The 5,663-nt window shown below is 41.2% G+C and overlaps 1 long non-coding RNA gene across 1 annotated transcript; it reads right to left on the bottom strand.

Annotated features, from left to right (window-relative positions):
• Window positions 1–613: 613 nt before the first annotated feature.
• Window positions 614–4,394, bottom strand: LOC104958542 (uncharacterized). Its single transcript, XR_799777.1, has 3 exons — window positions 4,307–4,394; window positions 2,648–2,710; window positions 614–638 (listed from the first exon to the last, which is right to left on the bottom strand). It is a non-coding gene; the product is annotated as an uncharacterized lncRNA (long non-coding RNA).
• Between the last annotated feature and the right edge of the window lie 1,269 nt (window positions 4,395–5,663).

Raw genomic sequence — 5,663 nt, 5'->3', positions numbered from 1 at the left:
CCCGCATCCGTTTCCGGGTCGGAGGACCTGGGAGTCCGGAACGCCAACATTTGAGAAATGACAAACGGCTCATTTCGGAGGACTCACACGCATCTGCTTGACGCCGGGACGAACGGCGACCCTCCCCGACAGGCGCTCGGAAGCGAAGGCCCGCCCACAACTGCGTGCACGTCTGTGACCGCAGTTTTAATTATTATTATTATTAAATATCAGATGTATAGTATATCATGTCACATGTATGTTTGTTTAATGATGTGTAGAAATATGTGTGGTTGCATTCTAGCCACTTTTCAATTTCAACACTGCTGCTTCTATGAAAAATGTTTAGTTGAGCAACCACAGTTCATGAACTGTGGTTGCACAACTAAAATGCCCAGCCTCTGATGTGAGAGCCTCTGATGTGAGGGCCTCTGGTTCCTGGTGCTGCCTGGCAGAGTGTCGGTGCCGCTGTTTTGCCTTGGTGCAAAAAGTGAAATCAGTGTGGCCAATTAAAGGTACAAGCAGTTTTGTTTTTAGAGATGGATGGACTAAATACCGCAGGAGCACACTGAGGCCTGAAGCCAGGAGACTGGGAATCTAAACCAAGTTCACTTTCACAACATTCATGTACTTACTTTTTCCACTTCCTCACTCCAGAGCTGAGAGGCCAAAGCATACAAAAAAAGAAGAAGAGAAAAACAGAAGTCATAACAAGGATATTTGTTTTATTCCCAGAAGCCTCTCTGATTACTGGTAGGCTACCCCTCGATTCCACCGGGTCCGTCTGCGTCGCATCACGGCTGCGCCGCGGTTTTGGTCCGGCCTCCTCCGGCGTCATACCCTACCGGGGACGTTTCAGGAGCGTTTCAGGAGCATTTCAGAAGCGAACCGTCTTGCCTGCCGGCTCGCAGTTTTTGTTGATTTGGGCATATTTCCTGGACAGGCTACTTTGTACAGACAAAGTTAATAATACTTGTAATATTCCAGTTATAAATGACATAAATCAAAGATGTGTTGCTGTATTTTACTGGTAAAAAAATGCATTCATCATCATAATTATTCTATATATATAATTTACACAGTGCCTGTAAACCGGAGGAGAATGCTGGCATTTCTCCTCCTACTTGAAAGACTAAGGAGGGATAGGGTCTGCAAATTAGTTTGTTTTGGGGATGGGCCGGATGCTCTGACCGGTCCACTTGCTGCCCGGCGCCTCTGCAACGCGTAGAAAAATAGACTTCAATCCTATTTTGAGCGGAGCCCAGCGCCGACACGCTTCTGGGACGCTTCTGAGCCGTAACGCGGCGCGTCTGGTGGAATAGCACCCATTGACTAGAGTGGCCGCGATCTTTGCGAACGTCGCGGCGCAACCGTAACGCAACGCAACGCAGACGGACCCGGTGGAATCTAGGGGTAATATGTCTTTAGAATGTATTCTGATAGTCAATAAAGACAAACAATGCTTTTGGATTAACGCTGTATTTCGCCTGATATTTACACTGAAATATCATTTTGCCACTACTTTACTTATTTGGAGATTAATTTGTTTCAACGAGAAAGGGGTTATTCAGATGATTAAGTTATGAAATGCTCCAACCAGCTGCTGCTCTCTGTTTTCTGTTTGCGTCTGTGCTACACAAAATATCTTTAATGGTCACATATTTAGTTTGAAAGGCTGAGTTGCTATGGGTGACACCTCGTTGTGGTGTACACTGCGAGTCAATTTAGGATGAGTGAATCCCCCACACTAATTATACAACTATTTGAGTAAGAGGGATTGTTATGGTAACTTGCACTTAGTCATAATATTTACAGCTCCATGTTCCTCAAGAGGCTGAGAGATCAGTGCCAGGGCAGTGTACATTGGCTAGTTGTGGTCCAGATGAGAGAAATAGAAGGGGGATCAAGACAAATAGAAACAGAAGGAGACAGTGAAGAATTAAAGGAATTGGAGGGTGATGAATAACAAAAAATAAAATGATATATTATTATAAATATAAGTGTTACACCAAAAACAGCAGCTTCAGTGTGAGGTTTCAAAATTCTTTACTGACAATTGTTTGTCTTTAGATTAGAGCTTCACCACTAGATCTGGTGAAGCATCAACCAAAATATAACTTGATATGTCAGACTAGTTTTGGGTTAACCTGCGAATGTGACGATCGGTATGAATCTTTGCCATATTTTTTTAAATGAAGTTCTTATGGACAATATGTGCGAGTGTGTGGTATACTGACTACAACTGCTAATCTCTGCATAGGAGTAGAGGAGGAGCATAGTAGGTCATTATATACAGCATATTTCATTTAACCCAAAACACACTTCCTTTAACCCTCCTACTCCCATGGCAGATTCTCTGTCTTGTTTTGTTTTTGGTTAATGAACGACATCCTTCTGCTCTGCTAGACGATTGCTGTGGAGGGTTGGCCAACATTTAGCATTCCTGCATAAATCAGATGTTACACAGAGGTCAGGAGTGCAACTCTGAGGTTACCACATCCGGACCATGAACAGTAATAAAGCACTGATTCAGAGCCATTTACAATAAGTGAATGCAGATGTACAGTACTGAAGGATTTTTGAAAGCACTCTGTTTCTGAATGTGCACATTGATCCTGAAGTGGATTCATTATTCTAAAAGGATTATTTTACAATAATCACTCCTTACCGCAGATGCACTGGCAGAAAGCACATAGTTTCGGGGTCTGGTCTCCTGAAAATCTGGAGCCGTCTGCAGAAACAGTAAGGGATTCAAACTACTGTGTTCTCAGTTTATACATTGGACCACACTTTGGCTCATGATATGAATCGAGAAATGCAGAAAAAAAGAACAATCAGAAAGCTCAGTAGAAATAAAACAATGATCTTGGTGAGTTACACTGTAAGATGACATGGAACAGTATACGATCTGTGCATTAGTAACACTGGGTGGATTTCAGTTTTTACAGAATATTCATACAAAAGTGAATCATTTAATATCATCATATTTTATGATATGAGTGTAAAGTCATTTATGCGGTCCATCTCTTAAATAGAAGTCAGAAAGTCTCGCAAAGATGACTTTAATTTGATTTTTCTCTTTAATTTAAAACTGTTAAATACAAGCTTTCCAATTTGTTCTTGATTTAGAAATTCAAAGCCGTGGGGGCGGTTGCATACCTGTTAATACCTGACAGCACATTTTAACATTGGGTGTGTCTGAAATCATAAAAGAAAGGTGCAGAGAAATGATGCAACACAACTGTGTAAACATTCGCACCAGTGAAACTAGTGACTAATCTGTCCGGTTCACTGACTTGACTCAGACACTGCAAACAGGTTTTGTTTCTATTTTTAGACTTAAGCAGTGCTTTGTCATGCACATGCTAACATGCATAAACGTAGCAAAAGTCTGACTGTGGCAGTGGCCAAAATGTTTGACTTTGCTATGGTCATTCTGAAAACAGAACTGCTAATACAAGTCAGACTTTTCTAGTTTTCATAGAACAAAGTAAAAATGGGAAGAAAATGATGAATTATAATCTTCTTTTCTTGGCATATGGCTTGGTTTCTGCCTGAGCAGTAGAAACAAAGCTTAAACCTCAAATAGAATGTTGTGCAGGATTCATTACAATGTGTAAGGAACCCAAACTCCTTGCTGCTGTGGCTGGAGGTGCTGCACAGCCACCTGGTGGACACACCATGTAGTATGTGTGTTCTCAGTCTGAAGACTTGTGAGGGCCCAGAATGACTCAAAGTGCTTTTTCGTCTTTCAAAGTGGGGCTGTATTGGACAGTCCTCCACAGTCAGTACCTCTTTGCTCTGTATTGGCTTTATTTGCACCTTCTGTCTTTTTTGTTTATTGACCAGATTTGATTATATTTCTCTCACAGATGCCTTCACACTTAACCTGCCATATTTTATTCACAGCAGCAATATAAAGAACTGTTCAGAAAATATATTTCTATTAAAGTTACATTTGATAGTCATAGAGACTATAAGTGAATAATTTTCCAATAATGAAGTAAAATTTTCTTCAATAAATTTAAAGCTTTTTCTGCAAAGTGTCAACTTCAGGCCGAAGTTGTTTTTCCAGTCCATTGCTTTTTTTTTTTACCGATGATTAATATTTTTTTATCACCAATAAATGCATGGAATAAATAACTAATTCAAAGCAAGTGAGAAAAGAAAAACAACCCAACATGTGCATCACACTGAAAGACCTTAAAACCACATTTAATACTCACTTCCCCGTCACACTGCAAAGGTTATGAACACAGAGTCATGGTTAATGCCAGCAACACTTTCAGTACATTTTAAAAGGGGATGTGGCTGCCCGAGGACTCACCGCAGACCTGGCCTCAGTCGCCTTGGCCTTCTTCAGACGGGTCTTACAGGAATCAAGGTCCAAGCGCAGATTTTCCAGAAGACGCCGTTCTTTCTGAAATACACACAATAACACAGTGAGAAAATACTGTCCACCGGGGGTCAGCACGAGTAAAGCAACCATGTTGACCTTCCCCACCCCACCCCTGGTGGCCACGTTCAAATTTGACAGGAATAAGGTTTTGCACCTGTGGAACTCTTTACTTTGTCTCAAACTGGTTTTCTATACCCTTGGTAGAAAAAAAAATCATGGAAACAAAAATATAAATCCAGATTCAACCTCTGCCAGGCTATTGTTACCAACTCTTCCATTGTCCAAGTCCTCCTCATAACTTACAAAGCCCTCAACAACCAGGCCCCCCCCTACCTCACAGACCTGCTGCACCACCACACCCCTTCCCGCTGCCTCCGCTCATCAGAAGCCAACCTCCTATCCATCCCCACCCGCACCAATCACCGGACCTTGTGGGACAGAGCCTTCTCCGTCGCTGCCCCCTCCCTCTGGAACTCACTCCCACAACCCATCAGAGACTGCACCAACCTCACCACCTTCAAAAAACTCACAAAAACTCACCTCTTCAATCTGTTCAATCTGGCTTTTCATGTGTGATTGTTTTTGTATTATTTGACTTTAACTTTAACTATATATTTATTTGTTGTTCCTTTCTTCTCTTTTCTTTCTATTTCTTCACTATTATCTGTAAAGCGCCTTTGAGCATCTGTGAAAGCGCTAACAAATTAAATCTATTATTATTATTATTATTATTGTTCAGACCCAAATAACAGTATTGATGTCTGGTGGGGACCCCGAACTTCTCAAAGATACTTTTTAGAAATGTATTATAAAAGCCCAGCCTCTTGACTCAACATGACTACTTCAATCACTTTAAAACGATATAATCAGTGGGTAGACATGGTCAAGATGATCATTTTGCCAATCATATTAGTATTTAGTGTCTAAAGTGCTTTAATGTTCAAAAAGCTCTTTCTTTTTTCTCATCCTCATGTCTACATGCATTTAGGCATGGAGACATGGTGAAGAGGACCTGGGGCTCATTTATAAAACTTTGCGTAGAAGTCACGTGAAAAGATGGCGTCGAAGGAACAAAGGAAGTGCTTACTCAAAAAATATTCTGATATACAAAACAGTGTGGACGCGTGTCCTCCACGGTTTGGTTTCCCTTTATAAATCAATATCAACTCGAAAAGCGGCGCAGCTTTTGCGGGTTGAAAGTAACGCCCATACTTGCCTATAGATAGTCAAATAAACCTCCTGTATGAATATTAATTTAGACTGATTGCATGAAGAAGATCGCAGG

This window comes from Notothenia coriiceps, unplaced genomic scaffold, assembly GCF_000735185.1.
Source record: "Notothenia coriiceps isolate Sejong01 unplaced genomic scaffold, NC01 NC01_scaffold00028962, whole genome shotgun sequence".
NCBI lineage: Eukaryota > Metazoa > Chordata > Actinopteri > Perciformes > Nototheniidae > Notothenia > Notothenia coriiceps.
The sequence above is the reverse complement of the archived record's forward strand: the minus strand, read 5'-3'. Positions and strand labels throughout refer to the sequence as shown.